The sequence below is a fragment of the Anomaloglossus baeobatrachus genome, chromosome 11, assembly GCF_048569485.1.
Source record: "Anomaloglossus baeobatrachus isolate aAnoBae1 chromosome 11, aAnoBae1.hap1, whole genome shotgun sequence".
Taxonomy (NCBI): domain Eukaryota; kingdom Metazoa; phylum Chordata; class Amphibia; order Anura; family Aromobatidae; genus Anomaloglossus; species Anomaloglossus baeobatrachus.
The window spans coordinates 62,223,996-62,237,857 of NC_134363.1; the positions used below are offsets into that span (position 1 = coordinate 62,223,996).

The 13,862-nt window shown below is 45.0% G+C and overlaps 1 protein-coding gene across 6 annotated transcripts in view; it reads right to left on the reverse strand.

Moving 5' to 3' along the window:
• LOC142256609 (galactoside alpha-(1,2)-fucosyltransferase 2-like) overlaps positions 1-9,083 on the reverse strand; it is a 254,802-nt gene extending 245,719 nt beyond the window's left edge. For 4 of the 6 annotated variants that reach the window (XR_012727548.1, XM_075328378.1, XM_075328375.1 and 1 more), the window contains exon 1: positions 8,836-9,083. The gene's annotated coding sequence lies outside the window, so the exon portion shown is untranslated. Of the gene's footprint in view, positions 1-7,844; positions 8,244-8,835 lie in introns of those variants that run through there. The other 2 variants (XM_075328380.1, XM_075328377.1) reach the window with 2 other exon arrangements.
• Between the last annotated feature and the right edge of the window lie 4,779 nt (positions 9,084-13,862).

Below are 13,862 nucleotides of genomic sequence, written 5' to 3' on the forward strand. Positions count from 1 at the left end.
AATTGTAGGAATTGTACACATTTCTTTACAAACACTCCACATTTTAGGAGGTCAAAAGTAATTGGACAAATAAACCAAACCCAAACAAAATATTTTTATTTTCAATATTTTGTTGCAAATCCTTTGGAGGCAATCACTGCCTTAAGTCTGGAACCCATGGACATCACCAAACGCTGGGTTTCCTCCTTCTTAATGCTTTGCCAGGCCTTTACAGCCGCAGCCTTCAGGTCTTGCTTGTTTGTGGGTCTTTCCGTCTTAAGTCTGGATTTGAGCAAGTGAAATGCATGCTCAATTGGGTTAAGATCTGGTGATTGACTTGGCCATTGCAGAAGGTTCCACTTTTTTGCACTCATGAACTCCTGGGTAGCTTTGGCTGTATGCTTGGGGTCATTGTCCATCTGTACTATGAAGCGCCGTCCGATCAACTTTGCGGCATTTGGCTGAATCTGGGCTGAAAGTATATCCCGGTACACTTCAGAATTCATCCGGCTACTCTTGTCTGCTGTTATGTCATCAATAAACACAAGTGACCCAGTGCCATTGAAAGCCATGCATGCCCATGCCATCACGTTGCCTCAACAATGTTTTACAGAGGCTGTGGAGTGCCTTGGATCATGTGCCGTTCCCTTTCTTCTCCAAACTTTTTTCTTCCCATCATTCTGGTACAGGTTGATCTTTGTCTCATCTGTCCATAGAATACTTTTCCAGAACTGAGCTGGCTTCATGAGGTGTTTTTCAGCAAATTTAACTCTGGCCTGTCTATTTTTGGAATTGATGAATGGTTTGCATCTAGATGTGAACCCTTTGTACTTACTTTCATGGAGTCTTCTCTTTACTGTTGACTTAGAGACAGATACACCTACTTCACTGAGAGTGTTCTGGACTTCAGTTGATGTTGTGAACGGGTTCTTCTTCACCAAAGAAAGTATGCGGCGATCATCCACCACTGTTGTCATCCGTGGACGCCCAGGCCTTTTTGAGTTCCCAAGCTCACCAGTCAATTCCTTTTTTCTCAGAATGTACCCGACTGTTGATTTTGCTACTCCAAGCATGTCTGCTATCTCTCTGATGGATTTTTTCTTTTTTTTCAGCCTCAGGATGTTCTGCTTCACCTCAATTGAGAGTTCCTTAGACCGCATGTTGTCTGGTCACAGCAACAGCTTCCAAATGCAAAACCACACACCTGTAATCAACCCCAGATCTTTTAACTACTTCATTGATTACAGGTTAACGAGGGAGACGCCTTCAGAGTTAATTGCAGCCCTTAGAGTCCCTTGTCCAATTACTTTTGGTCCCTTGAAAAAGAGGAGGCTATGCATTACAGAGCTATGATTCCTAAACCCTTTCTCCGATTTGGATGTGAAAACTCTCATATTGCAGCTGGGAGTGTGCACTTTCAGCCCATATTATATATATAATTGTATTTCTGAACATGTTTTTGTAAACAGCTAAAATAACAAAACTTGTGTCACTGTCCAAATATTTCTGGACCTAACTGTATAAGTGGTGGACTATCCAAGGAGCGGGCACCGATATATAAGTATCTAAAGGACAGAACACCAATATATAAGTAGTGGACTATCCAAAGGAGAGGACACCAATATATAAGAAGTGGACAATGCCTGAAACTGCCTCTGCGTCTTCGCGTCATAGGTACAGCTTAAGTTGGGACATACCAACAACTTCCCGGGACAGCTCTCCAAATTTGTGAGTGTTCTATATCTGGGACAGTTGGAAGGTAAGCTCCTAGTGAAATGGAGATTGCACTTCATTATTGTCTGCAGATTATAACGGACACCTTACATTTGTGTCGCGGGCGGGGAGGAGGGTGTCAGCACACTACGCTCACCCCTTCTGCTCGGGTCCGGCGGCTGCTGCTCAGTGGTGGCTTGGGCGGTGGGCCGGATCCCGGGGGTTTCTTGAGCGGCGCTCCTCGCCCGTGAGTGAAAGGGAATTGTTGGGTGTGGGGATTGTTTATTGTCCGTGACGCCACCCACGGTTGTGGTGATTTCACCACCGCTGCTCTATACGGGGCTCCCGGGGATGGTGATGCGGAGCAGCCAGGTGTTGTGTTGCCCCTCTGTGGGTAGGGGTTGGTGATCCCGGGGCCCGGTGATGGTGAGGGAAGTGCAGGGCCTGGTGGGCGCAGGGACGCGGGGGCAGCGCTGTGCCTTGCGGCACTGTGGTACTCACTCAGCCTGAGACGTTGACACAGTTTTTACGGTAAACCAAACGGCTGGTAAGACGGTCCCACGGACGGCTGCACTTGCTCTCCCGGTAGGTGACGGTGATGTCCCTTTTCCTAGCACCTTGGTGTACTTGTTGGTTGCGATGGGTCCCCACCGGTAACCCGCTCCCCGGCTTCAAGCTGGACCGGGGGAGCTCTGCACTTTGCCCGCAGGCGCTGGCCCTAAGAAACTGGTGCCTTGGCGGTGGCGGTGTCTCTTCTATACTGGCTGGGCTGTTGCCTTCAATCGGGACTTGGTTGTTGGGGGATCTACGTCCCCTTCACTGACGGATTCGGCAAATTTGGCGACTCCTAGCCTTGCCGGGGTCCGAGAGGCCCCTGCCCTGGTGCTGACTGTCCTTCGGAACACTGCTCCAGACCGCCGGGCACACAACCAACGGGGTCCTTCCAGGAACTTCCAAACGGTCCCCCTCCAGACAGTCACCGCCGTTGCTGACCTTGCTGACCTGGTCCTACACAGAGCTGGACCCTTCAGGCGTTCTTTCTTTCCTGTCACCTCATTTGCTTTCCTCCTTTACCACTTTTCTACTTTCACTACTTGTTACTCCTTTACTAGCTCCTCACTCCTGCTCCTCGCTAGCCCTCAGCTAGACTTCCACTGCCTGGTTTCTTCCCGCCTCCAGAGTTGTGAGCTCCTCGGTGGGCGGAGCCAACCGCCTGGCCCACCCCCTGGTGTGAATCATCAGCCTCTGGAGGAAGGCAACAAGGATTTCTGGTTAGCTTAGGTGTTCCTACCTGGGATGTAGGGTGTGGTGGTGTGTGACCCGTGTCCCCTGGCTTGCCCAGGGCGACACATTTGTATTATAATTCACATTCACTAACTTTAGAGGCGTATTAGTATATCACAGGACAGGGAGTGGTTATTCCTGCAGAATTTAATAAGTAGCTGGTGAGTCACAGATTTGGCTAAATTCACACCTAATTTGGGCTCTGTGCTTGGCATAAACCCGTGGGTAGTGCTGCTGAATGAGGTTATGCATATTTGCCATTAATTTTTATAGTGTGGAAACTTATAAGCAGCTAAAAATAAGGTAAGTAACATAAATTAGCTATTTTGGAATAGGTTTGTCTGATATCGCAGTATGAGCCTCCATGCGATAGGGCTTAGGCCAAAATATAAGAGATCTTTGCTTCTTACGCAACACTTACACTGTGTCTGCCAGTGTGAAACTCTCATTATAACAGACTGTCACGGCTCGGGGATGTCACAGCCTGGTTATCAGCAGTACTGGATGTGGAGACGGTATTATTCTTTGTTCTCAAGTTGCAGAGAATCCATCAGAAGAGTTTTGGAGTAAAAATGAAGATTGAGATATATCATACCATTTCTTTAATAATAAATGACTATAACCAAAATCATTAGTAGAGTATATCATCCCATTAGTGACCACAAAAGTACATACGGTATTTATTTTATTATGATGCATTGTTTATATAGCACCATAATATTCTGTAGATCTCATCATCACTGCCCCCATTGGGGCTCACAATCTACTTTCACTATCAGTATGTCTATGGAGTGTCGGAGGAAACCTACACAAACATGGAGAGAACATAAAACCTCCTTGGAGATGTTTTCAACAGCGCTGCAAAGCAAAAATGTACACCACAATATTAATTTATTAATGTATTTCCTATTTTTTTAGTGTATTTTACATCAAAGTAATGGGTCTAATATACATAGGTAAATGTGCCAGAAATCTGTCTTAAAGGGAAGCAATCATAAAAAATGATCCATTGCTTTAATCATTTTTTTTATTTTAAATGTATTTATTAAAAAAAATCCATGTTTTTTTCCATATAACAGTGTGACACGTCATGCACACAGGCTTCAGAAGAAGGAGCATGAAGATGGCCGAAAGAGGAGGCACCGGCACCGGACAACGGAGACGCCTCCGTGACCCAACTCCGTTAGGTGAGTATTATATAGTGTTTTTTATGTAGTCACAGCGACCTGGGCTCTTATATACAGCATGTTAGAATGCTGTATATAAGAGCCCGGTGGTGGTGGCCGCAGCTTATAGCCAAAAAAAGTGGTGACAGGTTCCCTTTAAGGCCGCTTTACACGCTACGTCACGGAATTTGTGACGCACATCTGGCCGCATTAGCGATGTCATTGCGTGTGACACCTATGAACGATTTTGAATCGTCGCAAAAAGGTTCAAAATCGCTAATCGGTGACATAGTGGTCCAGTTCCAATTATCGTTGCTGCTGCAGGTACGATGTTGTTCGTTGTTCCTGCGGCAGCACACATCGCTATGTGTGACACCGCAGGGACGAGGAACCTCACCTTACCTGCGGCCGCCGGCAATGAGGAAGGAAGGAGGTGGGCGGCATGTTACGTCCCGCTCATCTCCGCCCCTCCGCTTCTATTGGGCGGCCATTTAGTGACGTCGCTGTGACGCCAAACGAACCGTCCACTTAGAAAGGAGGCGGTTCACCAGTCACAGCGACGTCGCTAGGCAGGTAAGTAGTATGACGGGTCCGCGCGATTTTGTGCGCCACTGGCAGCGATTTGCCCGTGACCCACAAACGATGGGGGCGGGAACGCACGCTAGCGATATCAGTAACGATATCACAGCATGTAAAGCGGCCTTTACTCTATCATGACAGACTATAATGCGCCCCTTAAATATTAATACAGATAACTATTTATACCTATACCACAGCCAATGTACATAAATCATACGTTGTATCAAAAATCAATTGGAATAAATACTGATAAACCATCAGGGCGTGATCACAAAGCACATTGATCAAACACCCCTATATATAGAAATAAATATTAACATTGGCTGCAATTAAATCCAAACAATAGCCAAATGTATGTGGCGTACACAAAAATCGGTCCTAAAATCGTCTAGCATTGTACAGATAATTAAAGATGCATACATGAAACTCAAAAAATCACTTCCCCTGAAAAATGGTGCATTCTGCACTATCACTATAAACTGGTCATAAGCCAGTCCAGTGTTCTGCAAACAATTAAAGATACATAAATAGATCAATCACTTCCCTTAAAAATGGTGCATATTGCATCGCCGCAACGCGTTTCTCCACCCGCTTTCCGGATAATCAGGAGGCCCAGGGAAAATCATGGAAGACATCAGGATATGAAGAGCTTCCTTTTCCCTTTTTTCCTCCCTGGGCCTCCTGATGATCCAGAAAACGGGCGGAGAAACGCATTGAGGGGAAGTGATTTTTTTGCGTTTCATGTATGCATCTTTAATTATCTGTACAATGCTAGACGGTTTTAGGACCGATTTTTGTGTACGCCACATACATTAGGCTATTGTTTGGATTTAATTGCAGCCAACTTTAATATTTAATTCTATATATAGGGGTGTTTAATCAATGTGCATTGTGATCATGCCCTGATGGTTTATCAGTATTTATTCCAATTGATTTTATGATACAACGTATGATTTATGTACATTGGCTGTGGTATAGGTATAACTAGTCATCTGTATTAATATTTAAGGGGTGTGTTATAGTCTGTCATGATAGGGTAAGTGAAGAGTGAGTGAGGGTGAGTCGACGAGGAATGGGGGCGCCCGGTCATGTTAGGGTGTCATACCCTCCATTGACAGGTAGGAGTCAGTCTTAAGGCTACTTTACACGCTGCGATATCGGTACCAATATCGCTAGTGTGGGTATCCGCCCCCATCTGTTGTGCGACACGGGCAAATCGCTGCCCGTGTCGAACAACATTGCCCAGACATGTCACACATACTTACCTGCCCGGCGACGTCGCTGTGACCGGCGAACCGCCTCCTTTCTAAGGGGGCGGTTCGTTCAGCGTCACAGCTGAGTCACTTAACCGCCGCCCAATAGAAGCGGAGGGGCGGAGATGAGCGGGACGAACATCCCGCCCACCTCCTTCCTTCCGCATAGCGGCCGGGAGGCAGGTAAGGAGAGCTTCCTCGTTCCTGCGGTGTCACACATAGCGATGTGTGCTGCCGCAGGAGCGACGAACTACATCGTTACTGCTGCAGTAACGATAATCGAGAATGGACCCCCATGTCACCGATGAGCGATTTTGCACGTTTTTGGAACGATGCAAAATTGCTCATCGGTGTCACACGCAACGGCATCGCTAATGCGGCCGGATGTGCGTCACAAAATCCGTGACCCCAACGACTCCGCATTAGCGATGTTGCAGCATGTAAAGCCCCCTTTAGGTAATTAAACAGGACTATCATACTGATCCCCTTATGACATTGATATTACCTTTTGAAATAACCCATTCCTGTTCGTTAAATACATATGTGTGCGGGTGTTCACCTGGGCAAATTTTAATATTGAAGATTGAAATAAAGATTATGTTTTGTTCACGATAAAACAGATTTTTGACTATCCTAACCCTATTTGGATTTTGGTTAGCCTAGTGTTTTTTTACCAACCCAAGTGTGATGACTTCATATATTTCTATCAGGCTGTCACGCTCGGGTCGGTCACGCTGTCACTCCGTGCATTGTGATCCGAGATCGGTCTGATATTCTCAGACGTCTGAAAGAGCCCTACGTTTGCACAATCTAAAAGCGAGACATATTTAGTGCATGTCTATTGTGACACCTGTACTAACCATTTGCACTATAACTCAAGTAAAAAGTGCTCGCGCAGGATTAAACATGAGCTCAAATTTTTCTAAAAGTGACAACACTTGTGTGCAGTCTCACATCTCTGAGTGAGTGCCACAGAAATTGTCAAAACATCTCATAGCTAGAGATGGGCGAATAGTAACTATTCCTGTTCGGATAATGCTTATCTAATACCGAGTACTATTCCAGTATTCGGCACGGCAAAAAAAATGGTCCATTTAGCTATTGATTTGCATTTGGTTCATTATTCGTGATGAATATCAGAATAGGACTTTGGGATGCGTTACGAATAAACAGATCACGAATAGTTACTATTCGCCCATCACTACTCATAACATATCGGTACTTAACGGTGCCACAAGTTTAGCAATCTCATGCAACATTTTGATAAATATTTTAAAAAAATTAGCTTTGCCTCCAACAAGAAACCCCAGATGATACATGTCACCCTTTATTTTTTTTACGTACAGTAGGTTTTCCAGTTTTTCTGTCATTAGACGACCCTTACATGTTTGCCACCAGCACTGAACCTCAACCCCCTGCTATGATTTTCATGTCTAAACTTTATGCAGCAAAGATGCCCATGTTTTGGACAGCGTGGACAACCAATGAATGTGAGCATATTGAACATGTACAATAATAAACTCAAATTTACATTTTCAGTGGGATCAGTAACGAGATATAATGGCTGTATATTCCTGGTATTGCAGGCTAAAATAAATTAAAATATTGCAATGTGTAAATGTTTTCTATGCTGATTTATATCATGGTTTAAGGCAATGTGGGCATGTTGTCATGGCGCGGATTAGGGGAGAGTCAAGCGTGAGCCTAAACACAAATTGACAAGGGTAACACCACGCCAAACAAGAAGTACACCAGGGACACTTTAACAATGGTGGGCCCTAGTGCTAGTGAGAGGGAAGATGGACACCTCCTCCATTTACCCTGCCGCTGTACACTGCACGCCTAGCCAGTCCCTATACAGGTTCCTCACCTGTTGCCGAGCAGGAACATGAAGCCTTGAGAAGACGCTACAATAGTTCCTGGCTAGGGAGTGGGCAGGTGAGGGATGCTAGCCACATTGAAGCAACACACCAGGGAAGGAAGACAGACAGGGGGAAAACACTACAACAGACTGCTACAGTCAGCACCAAGGCTGCAGCCATACCAGCAGCTCCAAGAGAGGGTTTCAGCAGCTCCTTCCACCTCCAAGACCAGAATAGTCTCTGGCTAGAGAGTTGGCAGGTGAAAGACGCTAGCCCCACCGCTGCACTAAAACACACCACGGAAGGAAGGCAGACAGGGGGAACACAACAACAGACTGCTCCAGGAAGCACCAAGACTGCAGCAACACTAGCAACTTCAGCAGAGGCCTTCAGCAGTTCCTTCCACCTCCAAGAACCAGCATCCAAATGGAAAAGAGAATAAGCGGTACCCTGTGCTAGTAGCAGAGTGTATATAGGGAATGGGAGTGGTCCCAAACCAGAAACACCTGGGATGGTAATTAGCCTGCTAGCTAGCAAAAATACGGACATTAACCCTACAACTGCCAAAAGAAAGGAAAACATTTAATATTGAGAGTCAAGAATGGAAATGACTCTCAAGTCTGGGATCTGTCACAAGTCGCATATAACAGAGAGACAACCATGATGCATGTTAAGTATTTGGTGCAGAAATTTTCTGCATCAAATCTGCACCTTCTGGCAGAAAACAATGCACCAAAAAGTAAGTATTTTGGGTGACTTTTTGTTTAACAGTACTTTTTATAACTTTTAGTGCCATAACATAATGATCCCAATGAGACAGAATTATATATCTATAGAAGGAGCGTCATTTGTCAGAAACATAAGTGCAATTGTATTACTATTATTACTGTTTATATTCTAGTGTACCATATAATGATGATGTACAAGATTTGTTTCACTTGAAATCAATAATTATTTTTGACCGACCCTTGTTCGCTGGTTATTTAGTAATATACTTACAGTAATAAACTTGGGGTAAAGACATGATTCCAGAGTTTTCTTTCAGAAGAAATAGTCCAGCAGAAGGTGGCACGTCCATTCCTGGTAGATGGTGATGATGCTCTTCTAGATGTTCTGCCTGATGCTGCATAAAACCTTCTCTTTTCCCTTTGCACTGAGAATCCACACCCAGAACGGAGGCTGTTTCAGAGGACAGTGATCATTCGCTTTTTGCTGCCAGTTTAGTTTTGGCATTACATGTGCACATAGCTCCCTCTGTCAGACTGGGGCTTTCACGCCATGTGCTATTCATGGAATGCAGAAAATTAGTGGATGACGTGATTTTGCCATATAAGTTGGCATTAGATAAACTGAAATGATCACACAATGTTATTCTTTGGTCTCTGCAAATCTCCATGTTCACATTTAGAATTGATTTTTAGCCTTGAACAAACTCCAATTTGGGTTTCCAATCAGTCAGAATCCCTAGTGATAAGCCATGACATGTTATAGGAGAACCCTTTAAAAGTGGAATCCAATCAATTATTTTTTTATAAGAACAGGTTAAAATATTAACACAAGCCTTTGTCATCTTACTTAGCCCCCTTCTTCTCCTTTTCCAGTAATAATGAGAATAATGTGTCCGGACAGGCAACAGTAAGATATGAAAGATCAATAAAGAGTATAAAAATCAATAAAGAGTATAAATAAAGAAGATCAATAAAGAGTATAATGTAAATCAATAAAGAGTGTAAATAGAGATCAATAAAGAATATAAATAAAGATCAATAAATAATATAAATAAGAAGATCAATAAAGATTATAAAGATCAATAAAGGTCAATAAATAGCATAAACATCAATAAAGATTATAAATAAAGAAGATCAATAAAGAGTACAAATAAATAAGATTAATAAAAAGTATAAATAGAGATCAATAAAAAGTATAAAAATCAAAAAAGATTATAAATAAATAAGATCAATAAAGACTAAATAAAGTAGATCAATAAAGAGTATAAATAAATTAGATCAATAAAGAGTTTAAATAGAGATCAATAAAGAATATCAATAAAGAATATAAAGATCAATAAAGAGTATAAATAAATAGAGATGAGCGAACCGGTCGCGGTTCGGCTCGAGGTCGGTTCGCCGAACGGAGCTCCTGTTCGAGTTCGGTTCGTCGAACGTTCGACAAACCGAACTCGAACTGCATAGGAAACAATGGCAGACAATCACAAACACATAAAAACACCTAGAAAACACCCTCAAAGGTGTCCAAAAGGTGACAAACAACTCACAACACAACACAAACACATGGGAAAGTGACAAGGACATATACTCATGCGAAAACAAAAGAGCTGGACAAGGAAAAAGAGGACGAGACACAGATATAGGCATGGCATGCCCTTCTAAAATCATGTAAAACACCGCAAGGTGACTCCAAGCGGAGTCTCCCTTTTTTCCAAAAATTGTGCCCCACACACACCCACCCATTCAGTGGCAGCACTTGTGCCCTAGTTTTACACTTCACAGCTAGATTTGCATCAAGCACATTCAAAAATACGCTATTCTTAACCGTCCCCAGGATGACACCGGGGTAGGTAGCAAAGTCTTTCCTGATCCCAGCTCTGTTCATCTTGGCTTCTTTTAAAAACAATGTAAGCAAGGGTTACTCCAAGCGGAGTCTCCCTTTTTTCCAAAAATTGTGCCCCACACACACCCACCCATTCAGTGGCAGCACTTGTGCCCTAGTTGTACACTTCACAGCTAGATTTGCATCAAGCACATTCAAAAATACGCCATATTTAACCGTCCCCAGGATGACACCGGGGTAGGTAGCAAAGTCTTTCCTGATCCCAGCTCTGTTCATCTTGGCTTCTTTTAAAAACAATGTAAGCAAGGATTACTCCAAGCGGAGTCTCCCTTTTTTTCCAAAAATTGTGCCCCACACACACCCACCCATTCAGTGGCAGCACTTGTGCCCTAGTTGTACACTTCACAGCTAGATTTGCATCAAGCACATTCAAAAATACGCTATTCTTAACCGTCCCCAGGATGACACCGGGGTAGGTAGCAAAGTCTTTCCTGATCCCAGCTCTGTTCATCTTGGCTTCTTTTAAAAACAATGTAAGCAAGGGTTACTCCAAGCGGAGTCTCCCTTTTTTCCAAAAATTGGGCCCCACACACACCCACCCATTCAGTGGCAGCACTTGTGCCCCAGTTGTACACTTCACAGCTAGATTTGCATCAAGCACATTCAAAAATACGCTATTCTTAACCGTCCCCAGGATGACACCGGGGTAGGTAGCAAAGTCTTTCCTGAACCATGACTTGTTCATCTTGGCTTCTTTTAAAAACAATGTAAGCAAGGGTTACTCCAAGCGGAGTCTCCCTTTTTTCCAAAAATTGTGCCCCACACACACCCACCCATTCAGTGGCAGCACTTGTGCCCTAGTTGTACACTTCACAGCTAGATTTGCAACAAGCACATTCAAAAATACGCCATACTTAACCGTCCCCAGGATGACACCGGGGTAGGTAGCAAAGTCTTTCCGGATCCCAGCTCTGTGCATCTTGGCTTCTTTTAAAAACAATGTAAGCAAGGGTTACTCCAAGCAGAGTCTCACTTTATTTCCAAAAATTGTGCCCCACACACACCCACCCATTCAGTGGCAGAACTTGTGCCCTAGTTGTACACTTCACAGCTAGATTTGCATCAAGCACATTCAAAAATACGCCATACTTAACCGTCCCCAGGATGACACCGGGGTAGGTAGCAAAGTCTTTCCTGGTCCCAGCTCTGTTCATCTTGGCTTCTTTTAAAAACAATGTAAGCAAGGGTTACTCCAAGCGGAGTCTCCCTTTTTTCCAAAAATTGTGCCCCACACACACCCACCCATTCAGTGGCAGCACTTGTGCCCTAGTTGTACACTTCACAGCTAAATTTGCATCAAGCACATTCCAAATCCACAAGCATTTACTCTCCCCGGGATGACACAGGGATAGTAAATTCCTGGTGGATCCATGACTTGTTCATTTTGATGAACGTTAGTCTGTCCACATTGTCACTGGACAGACGCGTGCGCTTATCTGTCAGCACACACCCAGCAGCACTGAAGACACGTTCAGAGACAACGCTGGCAGCTGGACACGACGAAATCTCCAAGGCGTAACTGGAGAGCTCTGGACATTTTTCTAGATTTGAAGCCCAAAATGAGCAAGGCTCCATTTGCAAAGTCATGGCATCGATGTTCATTTGGAGATACTCCTGTATCATCCTCTCCAGCCGTTGACTATGTGTCAGACTTGTTGTCTCTGGTGGCCTTGCAAAGGAGGGTCTAAAAAAATTATGAAAAGATTCCATAAAATTGCTGTTACCAGCACCAGATACGGTGCTACTGGTACGGGTAGACTGTTGAAGATGACGAGACCGTCCCATGTTTGTCAAGTTACAACTAGGAGAATCACTCCCTGCACCTACACGGTTGTTTGGTGGAAAAGCCGAGCTAAGATCGATAAACAGCTTCTGCTGATACTCCTGCATACGTGCGTCCCTTTCTATGGCTGGAATTATGTCACAAAATTTGGACTTGTACCGGGGATCTAATAGTGTGGCAATCCAGTAGTCATCATCACTTCTAATTTTGACAATACGAGGGTCATGTTGGAGGTAGTGCAACAAGAATGCACTCATGTGTCTTGCGCAGCCATGCGGACCAAGTCCACGCTGTGTTTGTGGCATAGAGGTGCTACCTGTTCTTTCTTCCTCTGACATCTCCCTCCAACCTCTTTCAACTGAAATTTGACCAAGGTCTCCCTCATCTGCTGAATCTTCCATGTCCATGGACAGTTCGTCCTCCATTTCTTCATGTTCTCCTGCACCTTCCTCAACATTTCGCCTGCTACTATGTGCCCTTGTTGATCCCTGTCCCCCATGGTCCCATGCCTGCTGCGTTGGTGATGATGAACGTCTGGACCTTGGTGATGTTGTTGTCCCTTGCGCATATGAATCCTCCTGTAGTTCCTCCCCTTCCTGTTGTCCCACCCCCTGACTCCGAATAGTGTTTAGCGTGTGCTCCAGCATGTAAATGACTGGAATTGTCATGCTGATAATGGCATTGTCAGCGCTAAACATATTCGTCGCCATGTCGAAACTGTGCAGAAGGGTGCATAGGTCCTTGATCTGAGACCACTCCATCAGGGTGATCTGTCCCACCTCTGCATCTCGTTGGCCCAGGCTATATGTCATGACGTATTGCACCAGGGCTCGGCGGTGCTGCCTCAGTCGCTGTAACATGTGGAGAGTCGAATTCCAGCGTGTCGCCACATCGCATTTCAGGCGATGAACAGGCAGGCCGAAAGACTTCTGGAGAGATGCAAGTCGCTCAGCTGCGGCGGTTGAACGGCGGAAGTGAGCAGACAGTTTTCGTGCCCTGGTCAGAAGGCCATCTAGGCCGGGATAGTGTGTTAAGAATTGCTGGACAACAAGGTTCAACACGTGAGCCATACAAGGCATGTGTGTCACCTTGCCCAGGGGAAGGGCCGCACCCAGGTTTGCAGCATTGTCGCACACGGCCTTACCAGGCTGCAGGTTGAGTGGAGACAACCATTTATTAAACTCGGACCGCAGAGCTGACCACAACTCCTCAGCTGTGTGACTCCTATTCCCAAGACATGTCAAGCTAAAGACCGCCTGATGCCGTTGCGCTCTGCTGCCAGCATAGTAATGAGGGGTGCGTGATTCCTTCTGCGCAGTGAGAACGCTGGTGGCATGACCAGGCAGGCTTGGGGCGGAGGTGGAGGACCCAGATGAGGTGGAGGAGGCAGAAGCAGTGGCGGAACTTGGACAGACAGAGGATTGACACACAAGTCGTGGGGATGGCAAGACTTGTGCAGCAGACCCTTCACCATCTATCACCATAGTTACCCAGTGCCCAGTCAGCGACATGTAACGTCCCTGTCCATGCTTACTGGTCCAAGTATCGGTGGTGAAATGCACCCGTTCACACACAGAGTTTCTCAAGGAAGCAGTGATGTTGTGTGCGACAT